Genomic DNA, 14588 nt, shown 5'->3' on the forward strand with positions numbered 1-14588 from the left:
AAGTAGGTCAGGTGTCTAATGATATCTCTAAGCCATAAGCTGGCCTTTGGTCTCTTACCTTTCTGAATCTTCTATTTTTATTCTATTCCTCTGGGCAAGATATTTCCATCAGACCTAAGGCAACTGATTCTGACTCTGAGATAAAGTTACTGGTTTCTGCCATAAGCATGTATTATGTTCCATGGTTGTCCAGCACCATACCAAGCATGGGGTGTCCTGGGATAAGCAAGATATGATACAGTCCATATTTCCAAAGAACTTTCAGTCTCTTGGGGAAATCAAAAACACAAACAAACAAACAGAAAATCCCAGCAGTAATAATAAAACCCCCCTCCCTATCCTCACTCCACCAGGAAATCCCCTGACATTGTCCTCTAGCTGGTGAACTGTTTTGGGAAAACACAAGAAACAGAGGGAAAGGATACCCACCTAGCTAGGCAAATCGAACAAATCAACTAGGATAATAATACGTGTCATCATCAGATTGCCCCCTGCCCCAGGCAGGGCCACTGGAGGACTTAATTTCTTTACCTGTTTTGTTGTTATTGTTTGTCTGTTTCCCATACAGCTGCTAAATGCTCCCTTTCTTAACAAAATTCATCCCCCAACAGGGGCCTCTTTTCCAAAGTGCAGGCCTGGTCATTTCTGAAGTCCAGCTATTTCCCTCCCCACTGATCCTTGGAAACATAATATATTAATAAGGGAACTTTCAGGATGGCAAAGATGGCCTCCTGGAGCTCTAGGACTGCATCATTCTTATAGCTAATAGTCCTGTCTCCTTCCTCCACTTCCTGTACTCCGCCTTCTCTCTTTCCTTAAAGCTATGGAAAAAGTTTCAGGGATTGTTCACCAGAGATGTGCCATGAAGGAAAAAAATGTATATTCACTTTACACAGAATGCCTCTAATATTTTCTAAAGTTTTTTTTTTTTTTTTATTAACAGGGAGCAAAACATGATAAAGTGATAGTGGCAAGAAAGTGTGTGCTGGGGGTCGTGCGTGGTATATAGCTCAGTGGTAGAGCATGTGCTTAGTGTGCATGATGTCCTGGGTTCAATTCCTAGTACCTCCGTTAAAATAATAATAATAATAATAATAATAATAATAATAATAATAATAATAATAATAATAATAATAATAATAAATTTAAAATGAGTTAAAAAAAACTAGTCCACTTAAAACTTTTTGTGGACTTCTTTCTGGAGTTCATGAAAATGTAAATGGAATAAAACCAGCTATTTCTTAGCTCCTCTCACTGACCCATTTCTTACTGTACTGTTTAGAAACATCTCCACCCAACTCCTTGGTTTAGGTCTTTGTTTCCAAGATGATGCTTATGGGCTTTCCCAGCTTCTTGGTTGGCATCCTTTCTTTCAAATTCATACAGCCAATATCAGAATGGAATTATGTGGCTGCTAGTTATCGATAACAGATTTAAAGAGAGCCAAGTAAGATTTGTCTTCTAAGAGAAACTCTAGGCTATCTATCTAGAGCTAACATCTTCTGACTTCACACAGGAAAGTCAACTTTTTTAATTCCGAGATGCTGACCTGTTCTTCACGCCAGCATTCTTTAACAGTGGTTGCCAAACACAGAGCTGGAACACAGAAAGCTGGCGCTAGGCTTTGAGAAGCCCTCAAGAGGGAGGACAGAGTCCAAGCACTCGAGAGAAAATGCAGATTGCACACATTCCTCCCAGCTGAGCTGGCCCCTTGCCCCTGCCATTCCCTCAAGCTACTGAAAAGTGGATATAATGTGAAATACTCAGCCTACCACCTGTAGGTGTGAAGAAAACAAATCTTCCTCACATGGTAGGAAGAAGGCATCAATACTGCATCAGTGGAGTATTTCCTGAGCCTGATCAAGATGAAAACAATAACATGGCAAAAATAAACAAATATCTAACATGAAATAAAAGAGCACCACCTAGAAGAAATTATAGCTTAAAATGAGAAGGAACTAGCTCACAACTGTTTCAGGCCATAGACAAATTTAATAACAATATAAATTCAACTTTTTAATGGCTCAAAAATGAATCAAAGCAACAGTATGAGATGAAAAGGAAATCTGCCTACCCGAGAAAAATAATGGAGGATGGATAACATTGTCCTCTGGCTGTAAAATTATTTGGCTCTTTTCTTTTCCTTTAAATAAAACTGAGCTGATGAACTCAGGAAGTGAAGTGGACTCACTGTTTGAAGAGATTCCCCAAGATACCATCTGTTCTCTGCTTTGAGGATTATACCTTCCCTCAGATTTGGAAAGATCAAGGCTTCACCAAGACACTGGTGGAAACTTAGCAAATGCACACATGTGCATTTGTGCACATACACACACACACAGTGGGGAGGAGTAAATATTTCAGACTTGTTGAAGAGTTAGTATCTTTGTGATCCTTTAAGAAAGTAACATAGTCAACAAGCATGTGCTGATTATTCTCATTGACCAACCCCCCACCCACCACTGTTAGCATCACCATTCTCTGCCGCTCTCTGCCTTGCTCTGGCTCTAGTCCAGGGGAAGCTGACCCCTGACTCATCACCCTTGTCCCCATTCCCCCAGGCTTCCAGGTGCACAGGAAATCAGAGGGTGGGAGGAGGGAGAAGCCTACGTATTTCTTCCTTCTGTCTCTCTGCTTCCATGCACGTCTCTGGCAGTAGATGGGACCCTCTACAACTCTAGCTTACATGGGAGGGACCTCTCTTCCACGTGGTCACTGTCAGTGGACTCCAGGAACACTCTTTCCTCCCCTTGTGCCTGTAGTCCTAGGGATGGTAGCATCTTCAAGCTGTTGTTACATTCTGGGATCTTACTATTCCTTGGCTTTTTTTCTCTTAATCTCATCTCCACCCTACCAGGAATCCTTTTCTTAGTATCTGTAAATTTTAAGCATAGAGGGGTGAATTCTGTTTCCTTTTGTGATCCTGAGTTATAACAACAGAAACTGATTTTGGCCAAATGGCTGAAAAATAAACTAGAAAGAGCAAAGGAGAGAAAAAAGGCTCTGCTGAATATGGAATTGCCCTCATGGAGAAAAAGTTAGGAATAATAATGGATGCAAAAAAGAAGAAAAAGGAAGGAGAAGCAGGAAGAAAGAAAAATCTTCAAGAGATTCTAATAGATATGAAAGATAGATAAAAAGGATCTAACAAAGATAGTGGGTCATAAGGAACTGCACAAAGTAGAAAAAATATATATATTTGAAAATATAAAACAAGAAAAGTTTCCCAGAAATGAAGAAAATCAATGCTGTAGACTGAAGGAACATACTATATTTGAAGTAAACGTGATGCAAAGCAGGCAACACCAATTTATATTCTAGGTATGCTGTTCTTTGTATGCTATTTGTGCTATTATCAAGGATAAAGGAAAACTATGCAAGCATAAGACAGAAAAAGCCAATCAATATCACAAGGGAAGAAATCACACTAGCCTCAGACTCCTTTACAACGGAGCTTGGTTCCACAAGGTTCTCAGGGAAAAAGAATCATTGTTATAGAACATTATATATTTCCATATGCTAAAAAAGAACTTTTAAGAAAACCAGGACGGTGGATAGAGTGAGATGAGAGAAGACACATGATATGTGCCAGTGTCCTCATCATACATAGCAGGTAATCACTCTATTAAAATTGAGACCTTGAAAAAAAGTGACTCCAATTTCCTAAAGTTTCTTCTGTTTCAAGATTTCTTCCGGAAGCACAGAAGAGTCTTTTAAGAAGTATCATTTATGTAGAAGACAGAAAAATGTATTTGAAGTTCACAATTTCATCAAGATTTTGGGGTTTTTTTGCTTTGAGGTGTTTTCTTCTTTTTTCTCCTTTTTCAGTTTTTTTTTTTTTTTTCTTTTATGGTCAGACAGAAGTTTCCTTGTTTGAAAAACATTTATAAAATAATTATATTTAAAAGTATTTTTTCTTCTTGTCTATATTTTTTAAAGAAATATGACTGGATAAAATTCATCTAATATCAACAAAGTTTCTTTCTATATGATGACATTTAACTGATTTTAAATCTTTGTACTTTCCTGCCGTATTCAGGTTATTTATTATAAATATATCTAATATTTATAAGAAAACATAGAATAATTTATTGTATTAAAAATAAGACTGGAAGCAAAGCCAAAATGTTAACAACAAAAATGTTAATTTTGTGTGGAGGGAAACAAATCATTTAAGCCTTCTTTTGTTTTTTAATAAAAGTTTGTTTCATGTCTTTGCAAAACAAGATACTAGACTCCGTTTAAGGAGACTTAGAAAGGTTCAGTAATTTGAGACAGCATATTGTAAGATAGAGTTTTCAAGCTTTAGAGTGAGCCTGAGTTAAGTATCAGTAATCTAGAATTGCATAACAAGTCACTACAAAACTAAATGACATACAATGACAACCATTTTATACTCTTACGACTCTGAAGGTCAGGCAGGTAGACAACGCACAGTAAGAATGACTTGTTTCTGCTACCTGGTGTCTGGGGCCTCCTCTGAGGTGGCTTCAATGTCTAGGGGGTGGCTGAAATGGCTCAACTGAGTCTACGTGTCTGGGGTCTTGGTTCTGACCCTCCTCTGGGCACCTGCATTCTCCTCCACATGGCTGGCCGGGGGAGTCTCAGGGCCCCAGAAGGAAGCACTGCGGAGAAGACAAGCCCCCAGAGGGCAAGTGCTTATTCAGCCCTTGCTTATGTCGTGCTCATTAATACCCGACTGGCCAAAGCAATTCACGGGGTCAAGTCCATACTCCACTTGGAAGTGTATACAGAGGGAATTTGAATCTCAGCTCTACCATTTGTGACCTTGACAAGTCATTTAATTTCTTTGCATCTCCATTTCCTCCTCTGTCAAATGAAGATAACACCTGGTTCACATTATTTGGAGGGTTAAATGAGACAATAAAAATGTAGCTAACAGAAGACCTAAGAAATAATAGGTGGTTGATAGATACTAATTCCCACTTATTATGCAGGTGCAAAAGGTGTTTGTTGTTAAAAAGAAAATTGGTTGCTCACCTCATAAAAGTGACTTTTGAATAAGCCTCATCTTTGTACAGATTAGCCTGTGTTTGAAATCTGCTTTTCAGTATTTTTATTTATTTTCTGTCCCCTGTGCAAATTATGTAATTTCTTCCACGTGGTGATTTCATTATTTTCTATTTCCTTTGTTTGTCATCTTTTATTTTTTCCATGCTTCTAATTTAACAGACTATTTCCCTTTGAACTACTGAAGGGCACCTCATTTTTCTTCTAGCTTTATTGAGGTATAATTGATATACAGACATATTTCATGTTATTGTGCTTCACTTTTCTTTTGATTCACAAATATTGTGGGGTTTTTTTGTTTTGTTTTGTCTTTTACAAATTGAAGGTTTGTGAGAATCCTGGGTTGAGCAAGCTTATTGGCATAATTATTCCAACAGCATTTGCTCACTGTCTTTCTCGGTGTCACATTATAGTAATTCTTGCAATGCTTCACACCTTTTTATTATCATTATATTTGTTATGGTGATCTTGGATAAATGATGTTTGATGTTGCGATTGTAATTATTTTGGACACCACAAACTTCACCCATATAAGATGATGAACTTGATAGATGTTGTGTATTCTGACGGCTCTAAAGACCTGCCATTCCTCCATCTTTCTCTCTACCCTCAGACCTCACTATTCCCTGAGACAAAATATTGAAATTAGGCCAATTAATAACCCTATAGTGCTCTCTAAGTGTTCAAGTAAAAGGAAGAGTCTCACATTTCTCTCTTTAAATCAAAAGCTAGAAATGATCAAACTTAGTGAGGAAGGCATGTCGAAAGCCAAGATAGGCTGAAAGCTAGCCCTCTTGTGCCAAACAATTAGCCAAGCTGTGAATGCAAAGGAAAAGTTCTTGAAGGAAATTAAAAGGGGTGCTCCAGTGAACACATGAATGATAAGAAAGTGAAACTGCCTTATTGCTGATATGGAGAAAAATAGAGTGGTCTGGATAGAAGATCAAACCAACCACAACATTCCCTTAAGCCAAAGCCTAATCCAGAGCAAAGTTCTAACTCTCTTCAATTCTGTGAAGGTTGAGAGAAGTGAGGAATCTGCAGAAGAAAAGTTTGAAGCCAGCAGAGGTTGGTTCATGAAGTTTAAGGAAAGAAACTGTCATAACATCAAAGGGCAAGGTGAGGCAGTCAGTGCTGATGTAGAAGCTGCAGCAAGTTATCTAGAAGATCAAGCTCAGATAGTTAATGGAGGTGGCTATGCTAAAGAACAGATTTTCAGTGTAGATGAAACAGCTTTCTATTGGAAGATGTCATCTAGGACTTCCACAGCTAGAGAGAAGAAGCCAGTGTCTGGCTTCAAAGCTTCAAAGGACAGGCTGACTCTCTGGTTAAGGGCTAATGCTCATTTATCATTCTGAAAATCCTAGGAGCCTTAAGAATTATGCTAAATCTACTCTGCCTGCACTCTATAAATGAAACACCAAAGCCTGGATGACAGCACATCTGTTGACAACTTGGCTTATTGAATGTGTTTTAAGCCCACTGTTGAGACCTACTGCTCAGAAAAAAAGATTCCCTTAAAAATATTACTGCTTATTAAGACAGTGCACCTGGTCACCAAGAGCTTTGATGGAAATGGACAATGAGAGTCATGCTGTTTGCATCCCTGCTAACACAGCATCCATTCTGAAGCCCATAGACCAAGGAATAATTTGACTTCCAAGTCTTATTACTTAAGATATACATTTTGTAAGGCTGTAGCTGCTATAGACAGTGATTCCTCTGATGGATCTGGGCAAAGTCAAATGAAAACCTTCTGGAAAAGGTTTCTGAAAATCTTGAAAAACCTTCAGTGGAAAAACTTTCACATTCTAGTTGCCATGAAGAACTCTCATGATTCATGGGAAGAGGTCAAAATATCAACATTCACAAGAGTTTGGAAGAAGTTCCAGCCCTCATGGATGACTCTGAAGGGTTAAAGACTTTGGTGGAGGAAGTCACTGCAGATGTAATGGAAATAGCAAAAGAACTAGAATTAGAAGTGGAGCCTGAAGATGTGACTGAATTGTTCGAATCTCATGATAAAACTTGAGCAGATGGGGAGTTCCTTCTAATGGATGAGCAAAGAAAGTGGTTTCTTGAGATGGAATCTACTCCTGGTGAAGATGCTGTGAAGATTGTTGAAATGACAACAAAGGATTTAGGATATTACGTAAACTTAGTTGACTCCAATTTGAAAGACTTTCTACCACAGGTAAAATGCTATCAAACAGCATTGCATGCTACAGAGAAATTGTTCAGGAAAGGAAGAGTCAGTCAAAACAGCAAACTTCATTGTTGTCTTATTTTAGGAAATTGCCACATCCACTCCATCCATTGGCAACCACCACTCTGATCAGTTAGCAGCCATCAACATCAAGGCAAGACCCTGCATGAGCAAAAAGATTATGACTCGCTGAAGGCTCAGATTAGCATTTTTAGTAATAGCATTTTTAATTAAGGTATGTGCATTGCTTTTTTAGGTAACGCTATTGCACACTTAATAGACTACACTATGGTGTCATCATAACTTTTACATGCACTGAGAAACAAAAAATTGGCGTGACTCACTTTATTGCAATATTCACGATATGGTGGTGGCCTGGAACCAAACCCACAGTAATTCCTCCGAGATACGCCTGTATAATGTGGTGTAAGTTTAAGGTGCACAGTGTGACAGTTTGATACATGTATATACAAAATGATTACCACTGTAAGATTAGCTAACACGTTCTTCACTCCGCATGATTGCCATTTTGTTGTGGTGGTGGTGGTTGTGGTGGTGAGAATATTAAGGCTCTGCTCTCATAACAGCTTTCAAGTATACAGTACAATATGGCTAATTATAGTCACCATGCTATACATTAGATCTCCAGAATTTTATTCATCTTACAACGGAAAGTTTGTACCCTTTGGTCAACATCTCCCAATTTCCCCTAGCCCTCAGCCTCTGGCTATCACCATTTCACTCTGTTTTTATGAGTTTGGTGTTTTTAGACTCCACATGTAAGTGAGGTCATACGGTATCTGTCTTTCTCTGTCTGACTTATCCGACTTAGCATTATGGGAGGGCAGCTTATTTGATCTTCCTACAACCTTGTGATGTAGACAAATTGTCATCTTCACTCCAATATTGGGAAATTTACAACCATGAAAGGTGAAATAAATATCAAAGACCACCCACCCAATGACAGAGGCAAGACTAAGCCCAAAATCTCAGTCCTTCCAGCCTCAGATCTTTAGACACAACATCGTTTTCCAGATTCTCTTGAGCCTTTTGAGGAGTCTATGTTGATGTGCAGAAATGTTGTTATTGCTATGCTTGTACAGTCTTTTTCATATTCCCTTGAAGGAAATTAATGGTAGTTAATAGAACTTAACTAGTTAAGCTCTTTCTCTAGATATTAAGCACAAACTCATTAAGAGATTTGTATGTGTATAGCATTCTGTACCCACTTGAAAAGAATGTCTCTCTTTTCATTGGACTAAAACAGGGCTTGCAAATTCACTAATGAACTGGAGTGAGTGCTTAAGGGAGACCCCTTTGAGTACACCTGTTTTCTGCTTCGAGTCCAGCAATGTCCCTTAATTTGGAAAGATCAAGTTCTCATAAAGGTGTAGATGGACCCTTGGTTGGTGTCTCACATACCAACACACACAAACACACACATGCATGGAGAGAAGTAAAAATTTCATGTCTATATTCAGGTACGAAGAGTTGAATTCTGTATAATCTTTTAGAAAAATAACACTAATTGAGGAGGAGCACAAGTTCTTGTGCATCAATCAGGGATCTTCAGTTGCAGCAAGCAACGTCCAGCTCTGGACATCTTGAATAATTTTAAAAAAAGAACTGATTAGAAGTCCGTGGTGTGTATCACAGACCAAAGGAACAAGTGCAGAAGTGTGCTCGGCAAAGAGCTCCAAGGACAAAGGAAGAAAGAACCAGGTATCAGAAACCACTCAGGGGGTTTACCCCCTCTAGGGATGGCTCTACTTTTTCTTTCTTTCACTCCTTTCAAGAGTCAAATAGTGGGAAGGAACATCTGATTGGCCCATGGACTCACCCTTTAACCAGCTGAGGGTGAGGCATGTTGGTTGACAGTTAACAAGACTGCAAACAGTGAGTAAGAAGTAATTCCCAAAAGGAAACCATGGTGCTATCATCAGAAGGAAAGAAAGAATGCTAGAGTGTTGAAAATAAAATGAAACTGAAATAAAATACCAAGTGTCTTATTTAGATTTCCTGTATTCTATAGGGGACACATTTGCCTCAGGTAAAGGCAACGAATTAAGCTGATTTAAGATCATCCCATTTAATCATTACAGAGTCTTATTCTAGGAAGTCCTCAGTCCCTGCAGTTGGATGTAGTTTTATATTATTTTCTTAGTATGTTCCTTATAGTTACCTGTTTTATTGTTATTAAACCTGTCACTTAAAAACATAAGCTGCACAATATAGTTCACTGTAAACTACGCTTTCTTTCATCACGTAATTACATTAGAAAACACTAAACCTTCTGCTCCAATGAGATAATACAATCCCTAGGTGCTCAAAGACACATGGCAAACAATGCCTAAAAGGGAAATGCTATCTTACAGTAAAATATGCCTGCCTCGGAGGGCTTTGTGTTACCACTGCTAATGTGCTTTTGGAATTCTGACAGAGATGGACCTAGAGGAATGCCATTGACTGACAAATCATTACATATGGAACAGCCCAAGGAGGGGAAAAAATGACACTAAGAATTCAAAACCAGACAGTGAGTGCATTTCAAGATGAATTGTGAAGGGCATATTACATGCAAATTAAAACCTCCTTTTCTGAAAACTGCCATAACTGTTTTCCTTGATTGTAATGAGGCATTTGGTAGAATTAAGTATTTGATATCTATAAATCATTTAAAAGATGGAATAAAGAGCTGGGTTATTGATGTGTGACGTGTTACCCCTGAATTTACTCAGGGAATGAGGTATGGGGGTGATTCTGTGAGTTCTCTGGCACACAGGACACGGTTTTTCATTCAGGTAGATAAGGATTCTGTGTGAACTCTGAGTTTTAGAACTTAGAAAAATTAGAATCAGAGAAAGCGAGTGAGCTCAGAAATCAGTCCGTACAGATCCCTTATGGAACAGTTTCTCTTGTTATTCATGTGGTTTATATGTTTTATTCAAAGTTAGTAGCAATCCCAGTCGAATCAACTCTGATTCACTCTTGTATTACCCAAAGTAAGAAGAAAACTTTTACCAGAGTTATCTGGAAAGGGTTTCAAATTGCTGTGCCCCATGAGGAAGTTCCTGGGTTAGACAGTAGGGAGAAATCACGATGAAAATATGGGTCAGTCCTCTGTCTTTTGTGTACATCAAAAACACTCAAATAATCTGTGAGTTGTTAGGGACCTAAGTTACCTCTTTACACATTTACAGCTTTGTTTAAAAAAAAAAAAAGTATGGTGGCTTTAGACATCAAACAGCAAACTGTGATTTCCCAGAGAAAAAGTCTGCACCATCTCAGACTGATGTTTTCTTTTGTGTTTCAATGACAAAACCCACATTTATTCACATGCAGCCTTCCCTTGATTTAACAAAGCCAGTTATTAGAAAGCCCTTCCTTATATGGATTCACATCCTCTTTTCTATAATATACTCTTTGTTTGACTTAATACAATCCACTTTTAGGACTTCTTTCAAGATCATAATCTGTCCATAAACTTCCCACGAACACTACAAATTTTTCTTCTTGAATCAAAGTCATTGTCTCACAGAATCATTCATCCACTGTCAGAAGTAAGTGTCTCTTCTGATCCTAAATCAGCATCAGAATCACCTGTTGTGCAAATTCACAGGCTCCACTCCAAACTGAATGAATCTGAGCCTCTGAAGATAAGACCAGAGGATCTACATTTTAAATAAGCTCCTTCTGATTCTTACATATACTTAAAGCTGAGATCCAGTGCCTAAGGGATAGGGATCAAAGGCTGAGGTGGATTCAACCACCTTTAAACTTACTCTCAGAAAACCCTCTCCTCCTACAAGAAAAAAAGAGAAGTTATCTGAAAGCTCTTTGGTCCCACAGAGCCCAGGTATACACAGGTGTAGGAATCCAGTACCTAGTATTTACCCAGTCTTCTGGGGCTAATTGTTCAAAAGGTTGTAGTCTGCGTGGAGAATGCAGAAAGATAATGAAGAGCAGGCTAGCATCAGACCCGAGAGGAGGCACCCTGTGAAATGTCACCCTCATCTCCCATGAATATGAACGAGACCCCATCTATCAGAAATTTAAGGCAAGCTTGTTTTATAATAAAATTTGGATCCTTGAGATGCCTTTATATGAAATGGCTTATAAAATGTTGGCTTTGGGGAGGGTGTAGCTCAGTGGTAGAGTGCGTGCTTAGCATACACGAGGTCCTGGGTTCAATCCCCAGTACGTCTATTAAGAAAATAAATAAATTTAATTACCTGCTCCCCCTGCCCTGCCAAAAAATAAAATGTTGGCTTTGGTAGTCCACATTAGCATTAAACCAATTAGATAAACCCTAACGCAATATTCCAGTACATATTTTGGTAGGGACATCAGAAGACTGAGTTCTAGACTAAAATACTGAATGTATCCGAAGGCTTAATCCTTGCAGCTCTCTTCCTTCTATGTCTGCATTCACTCTCTTGGCATTCTCATGGCTTTAAATATCATCAGTACACTGATGACAGCCAAATTATCTAGCTCAGTTCTCTTATCTAGATTCTCAGTTCATATTCAACTGCCCATTTGGCATCACTTCTTGGGTGTCTTAATAGACATCTCAAACAGCAGTGCTGAGGCTGAACTGCTCATCTCCCTCTAAACCTGCTGCTCTTAAAGCCTTTGATATTTTAGTTAAGTGCAACTCGATCTTTCCAATTGCTCAGGCTAAAAACCTTGGAGTCATCTTTAATTTTTTCTTTCTTTTTCACCCCAAATTGAATCCTTCAGTAAATCTTCTTGGCTCCACCTTCAAAAAACCTTCAGAAACAAATCTCTTTTGATCATGTCTGCCACTCCCCCTGGTCTGAGCCACCATCTTCTCTTGCCTGAAGTATTGCAACAACCTCCTAATACTTGGTTTCCCTGGTTTGCCCCCAGCCTCACTCTAATCCATTCTCAACACAAAAACCCAGAGTAATCCATTTAAAACTAAGCCCAAAGATGTCATCTCACTGCTCAGAAGTCTTCAGTGTGTCATCTCACTCACTCAGGGTAAAACCCAAAGCCTCTGCCATGGCCTCCAAGGCTCCACATGGATCCGGTTCCCTAGGACCTGAGACTTCACTTCCACCCCTCGGCACCTGGCTCATCCGGCCCCAGCCAACTGGCCCTGGCCTTCCAAAGATGTCATCATGCCCCTGCCTAGGGCCTTTGCGCAGGCTTTCCCCGCATCCTCTCATGACCTACTCCTTCACCTCCTTTGTTATTGCTCAAAAACGTCACCATGTCAGTCAGTACCTCCCTGACCACCCCATTTAAAATTTGCCCGGTACCCCCAGAATTCCCTACCCTCCTTTCCTTCTGCTATGGTTTGAATGTTTGTGTCCCCTTCCCTCCCCGCCCACTCCCCAAATTCAGATGTTGACATTTTAATGCCCAACGTGATGATATTAGGAAATGAAGCCTTTGGGAGGTGCTGAGGTCATGAGGGTGGATGGAATTAGTGCTGGGACAGAAGAGATCCCACAGAGCTCTCCTAGCCTGTAGGGACTTGATGAGAAGGTGCTATGAACCAGGAAGACGGCTTTCACCAGAATGTCACCATGCTGTTGCTTCGAACTTGGACTTCCAGCCTCTAGGACTGTAAGAAATAAATGTCTGTTATTTTTAAGCTACCCAAGCTGTGGTATCTGGTTATAACAGCCCAAACAAAGACACCTGCTTTATTTTTTTTTTAATGTGTAGTCACATTCAATATACTCTATAATTTCTTTATTTTTATTTATGATTTGCCTTCCTCCACTAGAATATAAACTCTATTGAAGCAGTGATTCAGTGATTTTGGTCTCTCTCTCTCTCTTTTTTAATTTTTGTCCACTGCTGTCTTTCCAGGACCCAGAATAGTTCCTGGAACAAAATAGGTTTTCAAATAAATGTTTTCTGAGTGAATCAGTTAATGAATAAAGAAGCCTGCCCAGCTCCGTGGCCCTGATAGAACAGGTCACTTAAGTTCACCTCCTCTGTCCTCATTTGTAAGATGTGATTCATGATCCCTATTCAGATCCCCTCCATGCTCTAAAATTAAAGTCACGATCATAGATCCATAGGTGCAGCAGGAAGCCCAGTGAAGCTCTGGGACAGAGACTCACTGTTTGAACGTGGTTGTAAAACCTAGCGGGAGGGGCTGTGAGGGAGGCACCCAGTGGTCCCCATGATAAAGACTGGGTTTCAGCACAACTTGATGTCAAGATGAATCTGACGTTGCGCTTTTCCGTCTCAAAGAGTCATAAAGAAAATGTCTGAAGACTTTGTCCCTACATCGTTTAGCTTCTTTTAGCAACCCATGCAGTGTTCCCTGCCTCCACCCAGCATGGTTTTGTAAATGCTATCCACCCTACAGAGTTTCAAGGGATGAAATATCTAATTAAATTGAGATTTCTGGTGGAAACAGCTTTCAAAGAGTAATGATGTGATTAGACAATATTTAACAAAAAAAGTCTCAGACTAGAAGTCAGTGGAACTTAATCATGAATCTAGTACTGTCACTATCTGTGTGACTTCAGTGAAGACACTTAACCTTTCTGCCTCAGTTTCCTTATTTGTCAAAGAGGGATTTGCCATTCCCCACAGGGTAATTGTGGAAAATGCAGAGAATAATCGATGTGGAAGTCCTTTTAAAGTTTATAAATTACCCTACACTTACGTCGTTAAGGAACTGTTTCATCCTTTTAAAGCACTAACAATGTGGTAGGTGCTAAAAATGACAGAGACTTAAATGCGATCTTTGCTCAAAAAACTATGAGATGCAGTCCTATCAGCTCAAAATCTACCTAACAGGATATGACATGCACACTGGGAGATACTCCAGGGAAGAGGCTGTTGACAGAGTGGAAAAGTCAGGCATATGCAATTACAGTGCTGAATCCAATCATCGTCATGAGTTCAGGATAGATATTTATGGATCACCATAGGGACCGGGAGGAACCTGACATGCTGGGTAGGTGTAGGAGATGATCTTCTTGGGGAAGAAGTTATCAAAGACAAAGTCACGTCCAGCTCAAGAACTGGACGCTTCCCAAGCTGCGCAGCGCCTCTCTTTAACAGGCCCCAGCGTTTGCTGCATTGTGGCTGCCGTGGGACCACAGCAGATACTCTGAGCGCCACACGCGGTAGCAGCACAGCTGTAATTAGAACAGACTGCAGTCAGGACCCTTTTCTCTGGCTCCAGAGATACTGATAAAATCCATGGTTTCTCTTTCCAGGGCCCAATTCAGAAATCAGTGTTAATCAAACAAAGCACACATTCCTTCTGGCACTGAATTTGACTCTGCAGAGTCTGTATGGAGATCCTGGCAAGCAAGAGACTCATTTTTCTAAGCCATGGATGGTCCCTGGA

This window comes from Camelus ferus, chromosome 5, assembly GCF_009834535.1.
Source record: "Camelus ferus isolate YT-003-E chromosome 5, BCGSAC_Cfer_1.0, whole genome shotgun sequence".
Classification (NCBI taxonomy): Eukaryota; Metazoa; Chordata; class Mammalia; order Artiodactyla; family Camelidae; genus Camelus; species Camelus ferus.